This window comes from Rattus norvegicus, chromosome 2, assembly GCF_036323735.1.
Source record: "Rattus norvegicus strain BN/NHsdMcwi chromosome 2, GRCr8, whole genome shotgun sequence".
NCBI lineage: Eukaryota > Metazoa > Chordata > Mammalia > Rodentia > Muridae > Rattus > Rattus norvegicus.
Genome location: NC_086020.1, coordinates 87,555,396 through 87,577,954, shown reverse-complemented (window position 1 = coordinate 87,577,954; position 22,559 = coordinate 87,555,396). Strand labels below are relative to the sequence as shown.

Genomic DNA, 22,559 nt, shown 5'->3' with positions numbered 1-22,559 from the left:
CGCACGTTAAGAAAACCTGAGTTTCCTGTTATGGTAAATATTAAAAATAACCACAAAACTTTGCTATCTGGCATTATTGAGCCATTTGGCCTATAGCACGGTAATTCATAAAACAAACTAAACACTCTCTATCAATTCTAATACCAATAAGTATGCAACTTATCAAACCTGAACTTTAGTCCAAAATATATTGATTTGTCAAGCTCTCTACCAAAAGCCTTATATTTTTATTTATTAATAACTTCCATAACATATGTCTGTATTTATTCTTCCTTGTGTACGGACTTCTACCACAACTCTCTACTTGGAGTCAAATAACTAATTTTCCCTAAGTTCCGAACCATGGGTAAAAATCCCCACATGATTCAGGTAATCTCTGTATTCTTTTTTTCTAAAAACAAATTTAATTACCTACCAATAATATCTGTCATTAAGAACCAGGCATCTTGGCTAACTAGGATTTTAACCCAAAATTCCCATGGAGCCCACATTAGGAGTGTCCTGGAAGACTTTTCAAAGAACATTTGTTTTAAAAAGTACCTTTTAATCTCTAATTGTTTGAGCTGCCACTACTTATCACAGTAGGGGACCTACAGTAAGCAAGTCTAAGCTGCTTCTGTGTTTCTTTGTTTAAGTTCCCCATGCTTGAGACATCATGTGATTCAACATGGAACTGTCCCCCTCTCATTTAGAAAATGAAGCTTTCTCTCAACTCTTAGGCTTACGAGTGGATTCTTGCCTAACACATAGGTTTGCCACCTGCTGCTGAAAAATTATAATAAATGGTTTCTTTAAACCCACACTAGATCTGGCACTGTAGTGCCCCATGACATCATTTTGATATTTTCATCTCAGTCAGCAAAGTGTCTCACCTGCCTTGCTCCATCGATATCACACTGTTGATGGCTACTCTCGGAGCCCAGCAACAATCTCTCTACTCGTCTAGTTCCCAATGCTGGTTGACACCATGACAGAGATATACATCCCAATTCCACGTCGACTCAGTGTCCTTAGCCACCACACACTCTCTTGAATTCAATTCACCACATGAAAGATCACACAATAAAATAACCTCTGATCCAATTGATAAGATATAATTGCCCATTTAAATAAGATATAATTTGCTCATCTAGACCTACAAAGCCCTGTACACATCCATCCCTTAATAATAATCATAACAATCTGTAGATGTGTAGAGAGGAGTATTGTTTTCTTAACATTATAAGGAGCACAGTGGGTTCACTTCTCGTCTAGTTGCCCAGGATTCTGTGTGGGTAATTTTTTTTCTTTTTTAAAATAGGCTATTTCTTTATTTACATTTCAAATGTTATTCCATTTCCCGGTTTCCTGTCCATAAGCTCCCTATCCTCTCCCCCTCCCCTTCTTCTACAAGGGTCTTCCCCTTTCCATCCACCCTCCTTCCTGATCCCTCCAACATTTCCTAAAACTTGGGGGTTCAAACTTGGCAAGACCAAGGGCTTCTCCTTCCATTGGTGCCCAAAAGCCATCATCTGCTATATATGCAGTTGGAACCATGGGTCAGTCCATGTATAGACTTTGGGTAGTGGTTTAGTCCCTGGAAGCACAGCAGAGAGGAATCTTAACCTCTGTTGCCATGTTCTCTTGGCTGCTTTCCTCCTCTCTGGAATGTATTAACTTAGAAGATTACAAGTTTAAACAACCCAGATACTAAATGTAGCATTATAGAGCATTTGAAGATTATAATATGTTTCTCAGCAACATTGTAACCCACCTATTCTATACTTCCAATAACAAATTTTAATTTTTTTGGTTTATGATTTTCTAATGTTCTGTCACTAAAAACATTGTAAATTGAGACTACAGTAGGCTTGTAGGTGTCAGAAATCTGTATTTCTAGAAAATAGACACTGATATTTATGTAAGAATGAACATGCATTCCATGAGTCAGTGACTATTTTTCGATTTCTGATCAAACAACTTATCTAGGGAAGGTCATAAGGTTAGTAGTACAGTGATATACTAGTTATTTGTGGTACTTAGGATAATCCCTGGAACAGTGTCTTTGGAACAAAACAGTTTCAGTATCTCAAGTACTCAGGAATATCTTTGAATGGGACATACACATGAGGACATCCTCTTAGGATGGAAAATAGACAGGTGGTAAATTGATAGACTGCCTTGTTTAGATAAAAGGCATACTGGAAAGTTGCATGTTTTTGGGAAAGAAGGGATCATGGTGGAGTGGCAAAAGACCCAGTGAAAGCATTTTCTTGAAAACGTGCAGGTGATGAATGAAAAATGTATAGATAAGAATCCATGCAAATCACTTTCATGGTTTGGAGCCTCAACCATTATGTAGTACATGTCTACACAAGTTTAGATGCCATCTCAAATCATTCTGTTGCTCTTGAAGTACTAGAATTAATTTAAAAGTTAATCAAAGCGCCAGTCCTTCCGAGCTGACTGAGACGCCCACAGGTTCCTGTGTATCCTGACAATAAACCCTCTTGCTGATTGCATCCAGTGGTCTCGGCCTGATCATTGGGCTTGGGGATCTCCTTCCCGAGGAAAGATTCTCGCTGAGGGTCTTTCATTTGGGGGCTCGTCCAGGATCGGGAGACTCTCCGCCCAGAGACCACCGACCACCCACCGGGAGGTAAGCCGGCTGGCATCTGTCTTGTCCTGCCCTGTCTTATCTTGTCCTGTAAGCGCTCAGTTCGTCTGTTTTAGACTCAGTTCTGGGTTTTGGTTGGAGGAGAGGGTCCAGGACTATCAGTGCCTCAGGGTCCAGGACCCTCAGCGCCTCCGTTTGGGCGGGCCACAGAAGGAACTGACGAGCTCTGACTTCTCCCCCTGCAGCCCTGGAAGACGTTCCAAGGGTGTCTGGATCCCGTTTCTTTGGGGCTCAGCCCATGGTTCTGTTTGGAGGAGAGGGTCCAGGATCCTCAGCACCTCCGTCTGACTATCTGCTTTGGGTTTTACGTCGAAGCCACGTGGTGCGTCTGTCCTGTTACTTGTTTGACTGTTGAACCGGTCTGTGTTGAGAGAGTGGGAACAAAGGAGATGGAGTGCTCCTTTTACCCAGGTGGGAGTGGACGAGGAATCCCACACCGTCAGAGGTCTCGTTCAGCTGCCTATTTGAGTATAGGCACGGACACGTGTGCTTGGATGTGTTAGTGTCTGTTGTCTGTATTCTGTTTCTGTGTTTGGTGTTCTCAGACTGCCATGCTTTGTCTTGGTCTTGGTTGTCTGGTTTGTTTTCTGTGGTATTGTCGAGTGTTTTTTTGGTTTTTGTTTTGTCTTTGAATCTTGGACTGACGACTGTGTTTGAAATCTTGGAACTGTTTGCTTGCTCGTCAAAGAGTTTTACTTGGTCCTCTTGGAGCTTAAGTTAAAAGTTAAAAATAGTTTGTTTGAGAAAAATTGTTTTCTGCCGGGGAGTTCTATCTTTCTCTCTTGAGCCTCTTCCCCAAGGAGAGATGCCCCAGGTTGGGGGGCAGAGAAACCACTAAAATAGTTTCAAAAAGAATCGACAACAAACTGTGATTAGATGTAAGAGACAGGAAGCCCCAGGTAAACTGGTTATAATTCTTTTGTCAGCTACTTAGTATCTAGCACCCAGGTTCTAATCATCTCTCCATTCTTTTGTTATTAGTTGTTATTAGAAGCCTAGTGTCATTTGGAGGCTGGTTCTCTTGAGAGGCAAAGCCACCAAGCTGACACTGAAGAGAGTTACTCCTTAAGGGAAAATCTAAGTTCAGAGAGACAGCTGGTAATAGATAGGCTGCCCCTCTGCTCGCCTTTCTGTTTCATAGACAAAGCTTGTGCTTATTTTTACAATGGCCTTTTTGTCCAAAAAGGGCCTCCTAGTTTAGCTGTGTGATTAAATGTTATTTGCCCTCTTCAGTGGACCTCTATGCTCAAGATTTTCTTGTTTTCTCACCATCCCACTTGATGTTTGTTAGTAACTGTTACAGGTCTTCTTTACCACCGAGGAAAGACAAAATCCTACTAGAGACCAGAAAGAATGTTCCAGACATGGATGGAAGGCCCTCACTCCTGACTGTTGACTTCAATACCCCGGAAGGTAGGGAGTGCTCCAGGTCTGCCACCAGGCTCCAAGGGTGGGTCTCTGAGGGGCTGGAAAATGCCCCACCAATTTGGCTAAGATAAAGAAAAGATATGAAGAGAAAGTTACAAAAATTTAAAGGGTTAGGCTAAGTTGCTGAGAGTTAGTATAAGTTACAGAGAAAGTAAGGTTAGACAGAGAGACTGAAAAAAGAAAAGAAAGAAAGAAGGTAAAAAGAATAGGAAGCTAGAGAGCTAAAAAGATAAAAGACAAGAGAGAACATATACTGGCCACAGTAGTTAGGGAACCTAGGAAGGCAGTACCTGGCAACAGAAGAGAATTCCTGGCTAAAATCAGTGTGCCTAATGCAAAGAAAAAGGACACCGAGTCAGAGACTGCCCCAGAAAGAACAAGAGGGGCCACTGGAGAGCCTCTCGGTCCTAGAGTGCTGGCTATGCAGAGAGATAGAAGGAAAGCCCGCCTGGTTGTTTTGTGGATATAGGGACCCAAAGCTCTGTGCTCCTATGCTCCAGTGGGCCAGTATCCAAAGACCTTGGGTACAGGGGGCTACTGGCAACAAACAATACTTATGGACTGCCCGAAGAACAGTGGACCTTGGCGTGGGATGGGTAACCCACTAGTTCATGGTCATCCCTGACTGCCCCTATCCCTTCCTCATGAGAAATTTGCTCTCCAAAATGGCTTGTGTGGGCTGAAATGGCTGGGTGTGGCCATGTGTATGCATATCTGCACACTGTGTATGTGGAGCTTAAGACCTGTCTCAGTGCACCAGTACCTGATGCTGGGAGATGTGTGGCTTAGTGCTGTTCTGCCTGGAAAACACTGTTCCTGCCAGCCGGGAACTAACAATTATCACCCAATCCAGGACTTAAACTGTGATAGAGTGGCTGATGTTTTGCCTCTGAATAGAACGTCCCAAAAGATGGGACCACTGGTCAGCTGCCATGGACTAGATTCTCCACCGGTTGGGGGCAATCTGGTCACCTTGCTGCCCAATCCTGACCTGGAGCCACCACAGCACGAGTGTCAAGCACTGACAGAAGCCCATGGGTGGAGGAAAGACCTCTGTGACTGGCTGATTGACCCCTGCTGAAAGCCAAAGACCTTGTCCACAGACGGGAACAGTTCTCTTCATGAAGGTCAGAGATAAGTGGGTGCCGCCATGGTGGACAACACAATGTCATCTGGAATGGCTGAACCTCAACCCCCCTAGCACGTCAGTGCCACAGATGCCTTTGCCATCTCTTGGATGCCCTGATGAAGCCAGCAACTGTGAGTATTATTCATTGCCCAGAACATCAGGAAGGAAGAGATTCAGTGGCATGGGGCAGTAACAAAGCAGATAAAGTGGCTCGGGAAATGGCTATGCAGGAGCCTATCCTGGTTACAGGCCTACAAGAGACAGCCACTTGGAACTGGGATTGGACTAAGGGATGGCCTCACTTAGAATGTACAACAGAAGAAAAGGCCCAAATTGCTTAGAGAAAAAAAAAAGACAATGGCACACTTGAGGGAAAACTATATTCCTCAGAGAACAAACAAATGACTCACTTTGCCAAATACAGGAATGGACTCACTTAGATAAGAAGCTTGTCCAAGTAACTAAGGTGTATGTAATAGACTTTAAGATTCTAGCCAGAGAGGCAGTTAAAAAATATAAGGTATGTCAGTAAGTGAATGCTTAGCAAGAAAACAGGGCAAAGAGACCTAGAGAGTTTAGTGAAAAGTCGAAGTGAACTTCACTGAGATAAAACCAATAAAATATGATCACAAGTATCTCCTAGTGCTTGTAAATACCTTTCCAGGAATAAATAGAAGCTTTCCTCACCAAGAGATGGCCTTGCTAGTCATCAAGAAGATACTGGAAGAAATCTTCCACAGGTCTGGAGTGCCCAAGGTAATCTGGTCAGACAATGGCCCTACTTTCGTTCCCAAGGTAAGCCAGGGTGTGGCCAAGTATTTAGAGGTTGATTGGAAATTACATTGTATTTACAGACCTCAAAATTCAGGGCAGGTAGAGTAAATAAATAAAACTCTAAAAGAGACCCTGACCAAATTGACCATGGAGACTGGCGCAGACTTGGTGGTACTCCTTCCCTCTTGCTCTCTTCAGAGCAAGAAATACCTCTTCCAGATTCAGCCTTATCCACTTTGAGATCTTATATGGGGCCTCAGCCCCTCTGACTGTATTAGATGATGTTACTGAACCAACATGCCAGACTAAAAGACCTACAGGTGATACAGAAAGAAATCTGCTCACAGCTGGGAGCAGCCTATGCCCCAGGGACTCCGAGACATCTCATCAGTTCCAGGTCGGAGACTGCAGCTACATTCAACAACACGGAGCCCAGACACTCGAGCCTCGCTGGAAAGGACCGTACCTGGTGCTGCTGACCACCCTGACAGCCATCAAGTCTCAGCCCTCACCAGCCGAGTACTAGCTGTTGGGGCTGAGAGCTGGAACCTAGAGGGGCACTCAGATCTTCAAAAAGCTCCGTAGACTTGCACATCAGATAAGTGGATACATCAGAGACATAACTGGGAGGTTGCTATAATGCTCACTTGAGGAGTGTGTTTTAGAAACAAGAATTTCATGTTTGCCCTGGGTTCCATCGGGATAGGTGTGGGGATAGGCTTGATTTCTATTGCAAATGATGTAACATACCCTTACTATGAAGGCATTATGTGCATTAGTACTTCTAACACTTCTTGGGACTGTGCCTCAGGGATCATAAGTTTAGAAGTTCTAAGATAGTCATGACCTTGGTGTATAGGTTCGTGTAGTGTCCAGATTGGAATCCTGATGCTAAAGACTTAGTAAGACGCAAAAGAGAGTTGAGAATTATTTAAGGCTATCTAGGTGCTACAAAGGCAGCACAAGGACATCTGCTGTTGCCCTGCAATGCAAGGCTTACAGAGAATTCAGAACTGCCATTGACTCAGATATAAAAAAGAGTAAAAAAAAAGATTTTTTGGCTGACCTCCAAGATTGCCTGACCTCCAAGAATACCTAACCTCCCTCTCAAAGGTAGTCCTTCAGAATAGGAGAAGATTAGACCTGATATTCCTTAAAGAAGGAGTCTGTGTGCTACACTGAAAGAAGAATGTTGTTTCTATGAAGATCAGACAGGAATATTAAGAGATAATATGGCTAAGCTCCAAGAACACTTAGCCCAGAGACAAAAGTTGTTTGATTCCCAACAAGGGTAGTTTAACTGATCCCCTTGGTTTGCTACCCTGCTGTCCACCTTGATGGGACCCCTAATTCTTCTCCTAATCCTCCTTTTTGGCCCTTGCATTTTAAATAGGTTGGTACAGTTTATAAAAGATAGGCTTTCTGTTATCCAGACTCTTGTATTAACCCAGCAATACAAAAGGTTAAAACACCAGGAAACAGAGATTCCTTAACCAAGTTGCGTAAAAGATTTTACTCAATGTTAAAAGAAAATGGGGGAATGAAAGAACCTCCTTTAAAGAAAAATTATACGAGCTTAAGGTCCACAACTATAAAAGTAAAAAGTAAGTTTTAAGATACACAGACTCAGAGCTGAATCAGGCCCGAGCAGGTCCAGGCACGCCCAGGCCCTCTGGGGCCTGCCCCGCCATTACGACTACCAGACCACAAAGATAAGGAAGAAGGAATGCAGGAACCAGTCCGAGTTATCGGAACTGACTCATAGGCAGTCTGGCGGGAAGGGATAAGCCCCTAGCCTCTGACATTCCAGACGCCCCAACCTGCAAATACTCTTTTGCTATGTTGTAACCTCATTTGGATATGTTTGAAATAGCCAATTGTTTTCCGTATATTAAACCATTCCTGCATGCCTGGGATGAAGCCTACTTGATCGTGGTGGATGATTGTTTTGATGTGCTCTTGGATTCGGTTTGCCAGAATTTTATTGAGTATTTTTGCATCGATATTCATAAGGGAAATTGGTCTGAAGTTCTCTTTCTTTGTTGGGTCTTTGTGTGGTTTAGGTATAAGAGTAATTGTGGCTTCATAGAAGGAATTCAGTAGTGCTCCATCTGAACTTGGTCTTTTATTTATTAAATCTTCCAGGCCTTGATCATTGTTAATAATTATCAAAAATTCCTTAATTTACATAAACTCTGTGAGTCCCAGATCAATAGTCCCAACCTTCGTTTCATTAGTTTTATTCAGAGCAAAACTAAACACAAAGCAAAAGCACCTTTCTTTATAGGTTTACATAGTCTGTTCTTCATGGGACCTGGGTATAGATCTTGTGGTTTCCTAGTAAAGCAGATAACAGTCTTTAGTACCTACTCTCATGTAAAAACAGATGGATAACAGTACTAAAATTAAAATGATTCCTTACAAAACTTTGAGTTTATATAAGTAAAACAGTTAGCATTCTCTAATATCTTTCCAGGCATTGCCATCTCCAATTCTCCAATCAGCTAGAATAACAGAGTATTATAAGATGATGTCATTATACATCAAAGCAGGTCCAGGATAAGGCATAGCCTATCATTGGATGAGGAGGAAGGGTAGGCAGGGAAAAGTCTAGGAAGGAGAGGATTCAAGATGGAGATGACAGAGGAAGATGATTCTGATCCAGGTGGTCTGGGTCAATTTTACCTTGTCTAGGTGGGCAGTTTCTAGCTTTATTAATTGGTAGTGAATTTATTCTGTGTATGTATTATGGATTGAATATCTAATATATGAATTCAGTTGTTGGATTATAGTTTGTTGAGTCTTGATATTACCAGGACCAGAGTTCCTGGCAGTCTAGGACAGTCAAGGTCACTAGCAATGGGAACAGAAAGATCACTATGGCTAGACGATAACTAGGCTAATGTGTCATGGTGCCACCCTGAAACCAGCTGCCACTGAGATAAATTAATGTTAATTCTACATGACCCTATGGTGCCAGAATTGACACCAGGGAGCAATCACCTTCCTGGGTCCAAGAGTACTAGGTGGCCAGCATGGAGTGATGAGTGGGAACCAGTCGTACCCTTTTTCATTTATATTGAAACGGAGTACTAACTTTTTATATGCTTCTACATCATCTTTTAATTCTGTAATCTCCCTTTCCTTATCCTAGTAATTCCACAGTCTCATATACTCTCTTTCTAATACAATTTAGTCCTAAATCACATATAATTTCCTATTTTTCTATTCAATTCTTTTCTTCCTGAGGCCACTTTTACTTTTCATTCTTAATGTCCCCAAGTTCACCATAGTTAATTAATGCAGCAGTCATTGGACCAGAGGGTATATGTGCTTCTTCCTGATTCCAAATTTAAGGCCAAGTCTGGCAATGAACTATTTCTACAAAGGACCAGGTAAGCTTTTATGTCCCATATGCTTATGCTTTATAGACTTTTTCCCCATGGACCTAAAGGCCAAGTTGAAGGCCTGCTCCTTGTCCTCTACAGCCTCATGACAATCTCCATTACTCATTTCTGAAAACACTTCTGTTTCAATTACTAGGGTGTGATTAGTTCTGATTAATGGGGGTTATATTCCCCAAAAAGAAAGACTGAAGGTAGAGTAGTAAAGATAACAGATCAGCTTTGGGGCAACAGCAACCATCATCAGCACATGAGGGGATCATGGGATAAATGGCCTGGTGATGTTCCAGGAGCAGGAACTGTGTCCCACCTCCCCTTTCACAGCCATACTGGCTCAAGCACCAAGTAATCTGAGTTTTCCAGAATCATTGGATTTGTGGACCTCCCAATTGTTTCATGAGAGGAAAAAAACATATTCAGATTGATGGATCTTTATCTAATTAAAACTTTACATTATAACATAAAACTTGTTTACATAATAACAAGTCCTGGAGAATTGCTTTACTGAAAATTTGCCTTATACCCTGGGGATAGCTGTGCTCAAAGGAAGACTTGATTTTCTTTGATTTCATTAGACCATTTTGCATGATAATTCAACATCCCTATTGCTTCTCAACTACTATATTCTTGACTGTAAAATTACTAACTCATAAAATTGTTGACAAAGGAAAGAGACTGCTGCTAAACTAAAAAAAAATGTAGTAAAGGTGCATTCAGGGTTGCATGTGTTTGTGTAATATATACATATTTAAAACAGAAAGATTGGCATTTCTTCTTAAAACATCACTCAGAAATCTGGGTACCTAAATAACTGGAAACTACAGGTAGACTGTTGGAATTTCACCCAAAGGGAACACAAATGTTTATGGAAAAATGTAAAATGGAATGGAGGCAGAGAAGATGTTATAAAGAAATTATATGAACTTGAGGATGTAACAAATGTTAGGTAAAAATGGGAAGAGTCAAGATGCTTGAGTTTGATGATACTTTATTTTCTTACTTATTTAATCTATGTACTTCAACACATCAGTGGAAATATGTATGAGACTTGCAAAAAGTGAGAATGAAATCTGACTTCTTTTTATTTTGTTGTAGTTGTCAGGTTACACATATATTAAAAATGAATGCTGCCTCTTTCATTTAAAAGAGACCAATTTTACACATAGCCAAGAAAATAGGGTGAAGACCTCATGAGAGATGATGACAGTACCCTGCTCACTTTGATGTGCAGTGGCTTAAAACACTATGGGTTTTAATGTGTGGTGGCTGTCCATTATGCTCAATCTGGCATGTGATTACCATGGCATCCTAATTGGCAGATATATTTACCAAGAGCAATCTGTTTCAGATATAAGTTCAATCCTTGTTTGCTATGATTGTAGAAGACAATTCTTTCTGTGATATATTTAGACTCTTTAACAGGTCAACTGAAAGCTCAAAAGACAGAACTTCTGCACCTGGTACATGATATTTATCAGATTCCAGATTGGTGTTCTCTGTTGGTTGATCTAAAAGAGGGTGGAATTAAAAAATTTCTAATAGAAGCTGAGGTAGATGGAAAGGAGACATTGGATGACCCCAGAGAAAAGCTGGAGTGCTGAATACCTACCACATTACAAATGCACCTTAGGAACATAATAGTGTTTGGCACAGAGCAGATCACAACTGAGTACAGCTCCTAACACAGAGGAGCACAAGCAGAGGTGGAGTGAGGACACTAATTAGAGAAATCAATAACCATAACTCTCAGGCACACTAGGAAAAATAAATGTCTAAAAATGCTGGGTATGAGGTATGTGAATCATAATTAATATAGTTTCAGTTACTTCTGTTAAATACAATTTCCTTTAGGTGCTGATTATAGACTTAGATGCCTCCTGTGTAATGTACATGAATGCTTGGGAAGTATGGGAGAATGATTCTGATCATACAGGAACTGGAGCCTGGTGTCAACACCATCTACCTCAGATGGTGTAAGACAACGTGGCTCTCCCACAGAGTGCTTCCTTCAAAGGTGTTATGGACCACCTTACAGAAGATCTTAGTGTAGATTTTACCAGCTCCCAGCACCATTTGTGCTGAAGATATTGTAGAAGATACACTCTTCTTTGGTTCCACAGTGGTTTGAAAGTGAGAGAGCTTCTTTTCATTTTTTAGTCATTTCAGTGTGATGTCCTGAGGTGAGAAACTGTGTGATGTGCATGTGAAGCTCAGTGTCTGCTTAGGTGTAGCTCTGCTTGTAGGACTTGAGAACACAGGAAGAAATGGTTTAGCTGTAATGGAGCATGAAGACAAGGATGTCATTGTGATTGCCACCACTAATGACATACACTGTAAGAACTTTACTAGCTAATACTGATTTCACAATTATCACATTTTCTTTTGTTGCTTGAGATCGATATCAAGACTTCAGTCAAACTCTGAACCTGCTATAATTCCATGTTATAAATGCATTTTAGCTACAGACATTAAGGGTTCATCTTCCTGTACAGTTTTCCTTAGGATTTCTCACCTTCCTTCTGTTGTATCAATTGTTCTGTGTTTGCTTAGGTTAGCACAGATGGCCACGAGAAAATAAGAAAGGACAAAGCCAGTTAAATTATAGGCCTTGGCAAGGAAGTCAATTACCACTGTATTTCATATTTAATTTCATCTATTCCTGCTGTTCTCATGTAGGCTTGATAATCTAAGGTAAAATTTCCCAGATTTTTAACTATTGTAAGCCAGAAAAGAATATTTATAAAAGAAGGGTCACAAATCTTGTTCCCTTCCTGATTTCCATAGTTTCCTTTCTTCCTTTACTTCTCACTTTCTTACTTCTTTCTGCTTTTCCTCCTTTTCTCTCTCTGTTTCTGTCTCTCTCTGTCTCTCTCTGTCTCTCTCTCTCCTTCCTTTCTTCCTTCTTTTCTCCCCTCTCTATTTCTTTCTTTCTTTCCTTCTTTCTTTCTTTCGTTCTTTCTTTTTTTCTTTCTTTTTTTCTTTCTTTCCTTCTTTCTTTCCTTCTTTCTTTCCTTCTTTCTTTCCTTCTTTCTTCTTCTTCTTCTTCTTCTTCTTCTTCTTCTTCTTCTTCTTCTTCTTCTTCTTCTTCTTCTTCTTCTTCTTCTTCTTCTTCTTTTGTACATATAAACCTAATATCTAAAGTCCAATATCTGCCAAGCCCTCAAATTAATATTTGAGAGCTCAATTATCTGTATCTCCATATGTGGACATAATTTGTACTTAGTCTGAAGAAAAAGGCAAAAATTATCCCCTGTCACTGAAGCCAGATTTGGTTCATTTTCTTATTCTTAATATCAAAGCACCAAAACAGAAGTCTGTTGAACAGACATGAATTCTCTCTGGTCTTAAAAGCACACATTGAGTGGACTGTTTGACAGAAAGAAATGTGTGCTGTAGATGTCTTATGTTGATGTTATTATGTGTAACAGGCTGTATTTATTTAATGAATATTCTACATAGTTACATGGTTGTATTTGTACAATGTGATTCCTCCTCGAAAAATCATCTAAGCAGGAGGATAAACAAGTGTTATTTGAAGTCAATCTATCCAAACACTCACACACATGATACCCCTACAGTTTGGCAGTCAATCTTCTGTTTCCTTATTCTGCCACTACTTTCTCCCAAACCTTCTAGTGTCCTGATGTCAAAAGTTTGAAATCTGGCAAGAAAAGTTCCCTTTGCATCGCCTAATGGACATGCCCAAATAGTAGACACTTTATCCTATCACAGGGCTTATAACCTGCCATTTTCTGTATGTTACATTTATCTCATCTACCTACAGGCAGTCTTTTGTTCTCTGGGAAAAAGACTCCATCTCCCTCTCCTTTGTTCCCTTCCCCTTCTCCCTCAACTTGTATCTCGTTTCTGTGTATCACATTTCCTGCCATCCTTTGCCCTGATGCACACAAATCTGCTCTGTGCTGAGAAATAGTACATGATCAGTTCCTGAGCTGATATTTATCTTAATACCCTTCCATGATCACATGTTTATTTTCTTCCATTTGCATGAAGTAAAAGTCATAGAGAAACAATAAGGTATGTCTCTAGTTTGTTTTTGGTACTACCAAGGAAATTTCACTTAATGATAAGAAGTTTCTATATGCTTAACATTTTTCTCTTTCTTAGTGATCCTTTCGAAGAGTTGGCCAGTGGGTTTTACATTTCAATAAGGGCCACAAGTACTGACTCCAGACGTTCTAATTATAGAAAGCAAATGGCCATGAGATTAAGAATTTACAGAATTGTTGACATTCTGTTTAATTTACATAGAGTTCTGAGTGAAGGAAAGACATTTCTGGCCCCAGAAATTATTAGAGTGCTGATCTGTGCAATACAGAAAAGATTTGTTTGAGATTAAAGTTGAACATGATGGTGCCTTTTTGTACATTAATGACTCTGCTCCTCTCTGAGATATGCCCCTGGAACACTACTTGGGATTTAGGAAATAGTGTGCAGCAGAGTTGGTTCTATTTCAAACATAAGGTGTTGTAATGTCTCAGCATGGTATCCTAACAGCTCAATCAAGGGAATAATCTCAAACATTTCTTATTGCATATATTTGATGTATCAGATGACAAGACCCATACCAGAACAACTGAAGAAACTTGAATCTAGAATTTTTCTTAGTTTCTGTAATTCTGAAAATAACCAGGTGAACAGTTAGCAATCCCCCCTAACTTCATTAACACCTAAGGCCTAGAGAAGGAAAGTGAAAAGTTCAAGGACACATGACCCCTTAGTAAGACAACACAGAGTTAGGAAACATTTCCTGAAAGTCAGAAGTTTCTGTTAGTATGTCATATGACTTTTCTACTTCAGTAGAGGCAGTCTACATGCTGTGTTAACAGGCAGAGGTTATTATGTGAGGTCCCTGTGTGGAAGATCTCTTTCTGTGTACATGTCAGAGGGTAGCAATTCTGGAATGCATAACCATTTAGATTACTTCCTCTCTACAGACTACTGAAATTCTGATGTTCCTAATGGCCCTAACGTCATCAGCCAAGATTATATGCATGTTTTATCTTTCCTTAAGAAACATCTAACAGGGAGCATGACTGTCTCATTACAAAATGGAAAACTGAGGATTGCACAGAGAGTATGTTATTGTCACCCTATGGGCTCCTGATGCCAGGCTCTCATCACTTTTCTGTGTAGTCAGAGCAGTTTGGGAAGGTAGGCACAAGAGCCACATTCTGAAGAGGAAAGTAATGCTCAGATTCAATGAGGAATCCAGGATTTTAAAACCGTAATATACCAACTGTTTTGTTTGTTTTTGGCATGCTGCTGTGCCTGGTGATATTTGGAGGCATGGGTTTTCCCTTTGAATGATATGTGATCATCATCATACCACAGAAGAGGATATTTAGGATGGAATAGAGACTATCTCCTCTTCCCTGATGTGTGTCAGAATTCACTCTGTGCCCTCATTTTCATTTTTCAAAAGATTACTGCTACTTTTCACTGAAGCCCCTCCACAGACACCACCCTAATTCTTCCCTAAGATTCTGAATTGAAGAATCCTGTGCCAGATGCCTGCTCCACATAGCTCCAGAGGGAAGGAAGCCTTTGTTTCAGGAACCCTAGACTCCTGCAGAACATGTATTTTCAGTACTAGACACCAGAGGCCACTTGATTCTGTGTTTGCTCCTCAGAGAATAAGCTAAATAGGAAGGCAGCTTGTGTGGCCTCTTAGTCTATGAGGTAGGATGTTTTAGTGAACACTAACCTCTCCTTTATGTGCTCACAAATCAGGTGCTCTCTATCAATTTCAGGGTCTTCTTCTCTAAAGGGAAGAGAGGACCTCTCCTCTATAACAATGCTTCAGGAGAAAATGATATAAGAGAGGCCATGCACATAAACAATTGCTATTCCATTCAGCTCTTCCAACCTACTTCATAATCAATAACATTGTTGTAGCAAATGATATGGAAAACATCTAGTGTTACTGAAAAGCTGTGGATTGTATCTTAATTGAGTCACTGGCTGGTTGCAGTTGCTTATACATTGCCTTGCCTAGAGTATTAGTGTCCTTGTTTATGATATGTATGGATTCATGGTGAAGCCACTTTCCCTCTCTTTGTCCATTGAAGGGATGTGAGAAGACTTGCTACACTATACCTAAGTGGGCAATATGTAACATCCCTATAAATTAACTCATGTTGAAGGTAGCAGGCTTTCAGCAGAAGGCATGTGCCTTATGGCCAGAATGGTTAATTAAGAGATGGTCTACTGTTTTAGTAGTCACAAATTGAAAACAAAACATCCATGGCCTAGGAACTTAAATATGATATGTCTAGCTAATGGACTATTATACTTTGTTTCCACAAGGGAACAGTTCTCAAATCCAATACAGGGTGAGTATGGTTGACATTTGGGTAGCTTTCTCATCACTAATGCATATTAGAATCTGAATGTGAGAAAAATCTTTGGAGCTGGTGATGAAGGAAAATTCTGGGCGAATTGAACAAATTATGATTCAATATATCTTATTCATCAAGCTTCTAAGTACAGATAGCTTCTCTTGCCTGGACAGTAAGAAAATGGCTTTTAAGGAGATGTGGATTCCAGTCCAAATCCCAACATCTATCTGGCTGTGTGGTCTTGGAGAGGGCACATATAGGGGTTACATATCTAACAGGCTGGGTTGTACAGTATGTTTGACTTTTATGCTGTAAAATTCTCAAAATCAAGACCTGTATAGAAGACTTCATGCTTCTTTCCGGAAATGCAAAATGAACATTTGACAGCCCCAGATCTGGTGTTTGTAGATAATTCACACACAGGAGCCAAGCCAACATTGGGCCAGATCTTTAATGCCTGTGAGAGTAATTCCCTGAAAATGTTCTCTGACAGTGCCATGTAAAAGACCTAGATTGGTCTCAATACCTAAACCAGAGCTGTGAGTTTCCACAGGGAATGTGGGCACATCAGGAATGTTTGCATTGTGAAGAAAGTTTTGAGTAAATAAGAAATGCACATTATGCCCTGGGTTTGTCACTCTCCCTTGATGTGCTTTTTCCCCTTGAGAGCGAGGAGGACAAATGGGTGAGACATCTTTCTTGACCATTTCCTACAATGTAAATTGGCATATAGAATGGAATCTAGCAGAAGTAGTCTCCAATTAGGTGGGGAAATTCTTTGTAGATGCAGTAGGAAATGTCTGATCTCATCAATGGATGAAAAATCAGCTTTCAGGGACTTTATATAGTCAACAGGCTGGGATAGATTGAGAAAGATAATTGCTGTTGGAAAGGCAAATAAAGGTATGGATTTATCCCTTTTACCAAAGAGGAATAACTAGAAACTAGAATATCCTCTTCTATGCTCAGGTTTCTTGGTCCACAGTTGGATTGGAGTGACCACGTGAACAGGAGGGGTCACTTCCACACTAGTTCCTTACTTGTTTACAAAATATTCAACACTGTTTTGACTTGTTGGAAATAAATATGAGGGGAGAGGAAAACAGTGGAATACTTACCACGATCATGGAGTTGGGTGTGCCTATCCCATACTGAAACTCCCCCTCTTCAGAGTATGTGCTCCAGAACTTCACACAGTAGTAAGTACCATAGTCAGCAAGTGTAGCATTACTGATGCAGATGGAAAAAAATCCATGTTGTTTCTTTCTGTAGTACGTGAAACATTTGTAACTCTGGGGAAGTTCTCTCCTGTGAAACTGTATATTAAGAGTTGACATTGTCCTATACTCCTGAACCACTGTATGGGCCCCACACGTAACAGGGAGGTTGCCGTGCAGGTCAAAATGGCCGACTCTCCAGCAGAGACAGAAACTGATTTCTCAGGCTGAATCACCTTTAGGTCCTTTGTACCTGCTCCTGAAGGAAACATCAGTTAGTGCTCATCTTGATGAAAACAAACCAATTCCTCAACTATTTGATTAAATACTATTATTTACAAAAACTCATCATGATTGCATGAATGTAATCCCAATTCTTCTCATTTGGGCTTTTAGTACAAATATGTAATACAGATGAGGAAAGTGAATCACATAATGACTAGGACTTGGGGAGGATTATGATCAAAGCACCAATTTTGCTTGGAATCCTTATATTTCATTCACTATTGGCTTGGTATTCATTTTTTTGTGCACACAGCATATGAAACTTGTGTTACAATAGAACTGAGTTTATTATGTGCTCTTTTAAGCCAATGAGATATGGATATAATGTCTAGGTATAGTGAGGTTTACATTTGATTGGCAGAGTCTCATGACAGCATTTGCTTTATCAGATTAGCTGATAATGCCATAAATATGCCTTTTATGCAATTACAATCACACAAATTAAGGAACAAATCTAGCCAAAATAGGTAAGAGACCCACCTGTTACGTGTCCTCCCTTGTCCTCCCTTAGTTCAGAGTCATAAGACCCAGGCTGCTGACAACCTACAGACCTACAATACACCATCATCCCCCACTCTCACTGCTTAGGTGGATATTGACTGCTCAGGTACAGTCAATACTAGACAGAGGAGGTAACAGCCCTACCTGCTGTTTTAACCCAGCCAACGCTTGTTTTGCAAGTCCATGACTCCACCCGATGACATGTCCTTTTCCCCCTCCCCCAGTTTCATGAACTTTCTACTATATGATTGGACATTTATGGCTCAGTTACAGGCAACACAAGCCACAACAGGTAAGAGCCACACCCAACATCTAAACCCTCCAACATTATCCTTTCTGAAAATAAAAATTCAGTTTCTGACACCTGCACCCACAATCTGCCTTCTGCTGACATGACCCCATCCTTATACATGCTGATACCTAATGTTTAAGTACAGGTCATGCCAGTCAGAATACCAGAGGTCGTTCTGGACCAAAAGGCATTCTAACAACCAAAAGTCCAACATCCAAATCTGATGGAGACTACTTCTGCAGTACCACAGGTCAATCTAGCCACCAGAAATGTGGAACACAGACAGCAGAAGAAGAAAGAGAAAAGAGAAACTAAGAAAGAAAACACACATCCAAAAACAAAACTTAGAATTTGACTCTTAGACCAATATTTATACTAAACACAAATTCTAAGATGACACTGTTAGACATATTTAACAGTATTCAGGGCAATATGGCATCACAAGATTCAAATATCCTATTATAGCATCCTTTTAGCATAGATGAAAGATAAAAAATGATCATAATACACCATTTTGAACATGATAAATGTTGTTAAAAAGGAAATGAGAAAACTAGGAAAGCACATGCACACAATAGAAAGGACAAATACAACCATAAACGAAAAAACTCAAATAGGTGTAGAAAATGAATGAAATTGTTCAAGACCTGAAAATAAAAATAGAAGCAATAATTAAAACATAAAGTGAAGCAGTCATGGAGTTAGACAATTCTGGTAAGCAAACAGCCATGTCAGAGGCAAGAATCATCAATGGATTAAAAGAGATAGAGAATCTCAGATATTGAAGTTACAGAAAAAAAAAAGATAAATCTCTGAAGGAAAATGTTAAATCTAAAAACACAAAACCCCAGAAAATCTGGGGCACAATGAAAACACTAAATCTAACAATAATAAAATCAGAACAAGGTGAAAATTGTTACATCGAAAGCCCAGAAAAATATTTTGAACAAAATCACAGAAGAAATTTTCCTAACACAAAGTAGGAGATTTCTATAAATTTATAAGAAGCTTACAGAACACCAAATAGATTGGAAAAGAAATGGATTGCCACATAATAATTAAAAACACTAGAGATACAGAACAATGAAAGAATGTTAAAAATCTACAAGGAAAAAAACGCCAAGTAACATATAAAGGCAGGCCTATGAGAATTATATCCAACTTATCCACAGAAACTCTAAAAGCCAGAATGGCATAGAAAGTTGTTTTTCAGACACTAAGCAACCATAGATGCTAGTGCAGAGTAGCTTAGCCAGCAAAACTTTTAATTGCAATAGATAGGGAAAACAAAATATTCCATGAGAAAACCAAATTTAAACAATATTCATTCACAAATACAAATCCCACCCCACAGAAGCTACTAGAAGGAAAACTACAACACAACAATGAAAAGTTATATCTAAAACAACACTGAAAATAGTCTCAAGCATGCAGAATCAAAAGAAAACACACACACACACACACACACACACACACACACATTAGTACCACAATTACCTCCAATAACAAAATAACAGAAATGAACAAACATTGGTTACTGTACTAGTTGGTTTAGACATAAGCTAGAGTTATCAAAGAGAAAGAAGACTCCTTTGAGGAAATGCCTCAAAGAAACCAGCTGTAAGGGATTTTCTCAATTAGTGATCAAGGGTCAGAGGGCCCATTATGGGTGGGCCTCTGAGACTGCTAGTCCTGGCTTCTATAAGAAAGCAAGCTGAGCAAGCCAAGGAAAGCAAGCCAGTAAGTAACATATGTTCATGTCCTCTGTGTCAGCTCCTGCTTCTTGACATGCTGAGTTTCATTCTTGATTTCCTTTGGTGAAGAACAGCAATGTGGAAGTGTAAGCTAAATGAACAGTTCCTGTCCAACTTGCTTCATGGTCATGATGTTTATGCAACAATAGACACCATGACTATTACAGTTATTGATAGCATTCAATATCAAATGACTAAATTTCCCAATAAAAATAGTCTAACATAATAGGAAAACAAAAGCCATCCATTTACTAAATACAGTAAACATACGTCTACAATGAAGATAGACATTACTTCATACAAAAGGGTGGGTAAAATAATTGTACCCAAATGGGAAGAATACTGGTGTAGTGTATATATCAGATTTCCAACCAAAATTAATCAAAAGAGACAGGTAAGTACATTTTATAGTAATCAAAAGAAAAATACACCAATATGACACGTCAATTCTGAACATATATGCTTCAAACACAAAAACACACGTTTGGATGAAGAAATGTGTGTGTATGTGTGCATGTGCATGTGCATGTGTGTGTGTGTGTGTGTGTGTGTGTGTGTGTGTGTGTGTATGTGTGCATGGGTATGTATGTGTGTGATTAAATCACACATCAAAACAAATCTATTACAACAATAGTGAAGGACTACAATACCCTACTCTCACCAATGGACAAGTAATCCAGACAAGAACGGAACAGAGAAATAATACAGTTAACAGATATTAGTTCTCAAATGTACTTTTTTCTCAACATTTCATGGAACTTTGTTAAAAGTCAAGCACATACTCAGACATAAAGCAAGTCTCAACAGACACGAGATAATTGAATTAAACCACCATCTCTTAAAGCTATATTTTAACAATAAGAAAATCAATCTAAAGCCTACAGATTCATGAGAACAGAACAACACCCACTTATTGACAATCGGATTAGAAAAGAAATAAGAAAAAGAAATGAAATTCTTCCTAGAATTCAATAAGAATGAATGAATAAAAATCAAAAACTATGGGTACAATAAAAGCAGTGCTAAGCGGAAAGTTCATGGTCCTAAGTGCTTTCATAAAGAACTTTGTAAGGTAAGTATAAATTACTTAACACCACACATGATATCTTTAGAACAAAAGGAAGCAAACACATCCTAGAGATGAAGACTGCAGGAAATAAGTCAAGGGCTGAAATCAATAACATAGAAACAAAGAGAATAAATGAAACAAAGACTTGATTCTTTGAGAAAATCAACAAGATAGAAAAACTCTTATTCAAACTTACCAAAAGGCAGAAAGAGAGCGAGAGCGAGAGCGAGAGCGAGAGCGAGAGCGAGAGCGAGAGCGAGAGCGAGAGCGAGAGAGAGAGAGAGAGAGAGAGAGGAGGGGTAGGGGGCAAAAGAGTGATTCAAACTCCAAGTCAGAGAGAAATATTTACAAAATAATAAAATCAGAAATAAAAAGTGAAATATAACAACAGATATTATAGAATCCCAAAGAAATACTCGATCTTACGTTGAAGATATATACGCCACAAAATTGGAAAATTTACATGTAATAAACAGTGTTCTTGAAAAATACAGCTTACCACAGTTAAATTAAGACCTGATGAATAATTTTAATACACCTATAACCCTTAAGAAAATGAAAGCTATAATTACAATTTTTTTCCTAACCAAAAAAAAAAAAAAAGCCCAAGGCCAGGTAGTTTAACATAAAAATATATCAGACTTTCAAAGAAGAAATTACCTATACTCTTCATATTATTTCACAATATAGAAACAGACAGAACATGGCCAAAATTATTTTATGCACGCATAGTCACCTCAGCGGGAAATCATAAAAAGTTCAACAATAGAATTGCAGACCAATTTTCTTCAGCAGGATTGATATAAAAATACAGAATAAAATATTTGCAATGTGAATTCAAGAACACATCAATAATATTATCAAGTACACTTTATTCCAAGGATGAAGAGAAACTCCAACATAAGAAAATCAGTCAATGTAATTCTCTATAGGGAATAAAGCTGAAAACAATGAACCAGACATGGTCATCTAATTATGTGTTAAAAGCAGCCTTTTGATGAAATCCAAAATCTCTTCGTGACAGAAATCTTGGAGAGATCATGGATACAAGGAACATATCCAAACATAATAAAGGCAGTTTACAGGAAGCCTATAGCCACCATCAAATTAAATGGATATAAACACAGAACAATTCCCCTAAAATCTATATAAAGCAAAGCTGTCTACATTTACCATATCTATTTAATATACTACTTGACAATCCAGCTAGAGCAGTAAGACACCTAATGGAGATCGGGGGATATAAATCTAAAAGGAATACTTCGAAATATCATTATTTGCCAATAATAAGCTTGTATACATAAATATCTCCCAAATTTCTATCAAAAAACTGCATCTGAAGAACAACTTCAACAATGTGGCTGGATATAAGATTAATTCAAAAATACCAGAAGCCCTTTTAAATACAAATGACAAGAGACTGAAAAGAAATCAGGAGAATAACACCCTTAACAATAACTAAAATTAATATAAAAATTGGGGGATAACTCTGAAGAAATAAATGAAAGTTCTGTTTGAAGAGATCTTTATGTCATTTAAAAAATGAAGAAGGTATCAGAGGATGGAATGATCTCCCATGTTAATGAATCAGTAGACTTGACACAGTAAAAATGGTCATTTGACCAAAAGCAATCTGCAGCTTCTATATAATCTCCAATAAAATTCCAACATAGTTCTTACTGACCTTC

At 39.2% G+C, this 22,559-nt stretch overlaps 1 pseudogene; it reads right to left on the bottom strand.

Moving 5' to 3' along the window:
- Positions 1-2,778: 2,778 nt before the first annotated feature.
- The window catches only part of Sirpa-ps1 (signal-regulatory protein alpha, pseudogene 1), a 135,179-nt pseudogene continuing 115,398 nt past the window's right edge, over positions 2,779-22,559 (bottom strand).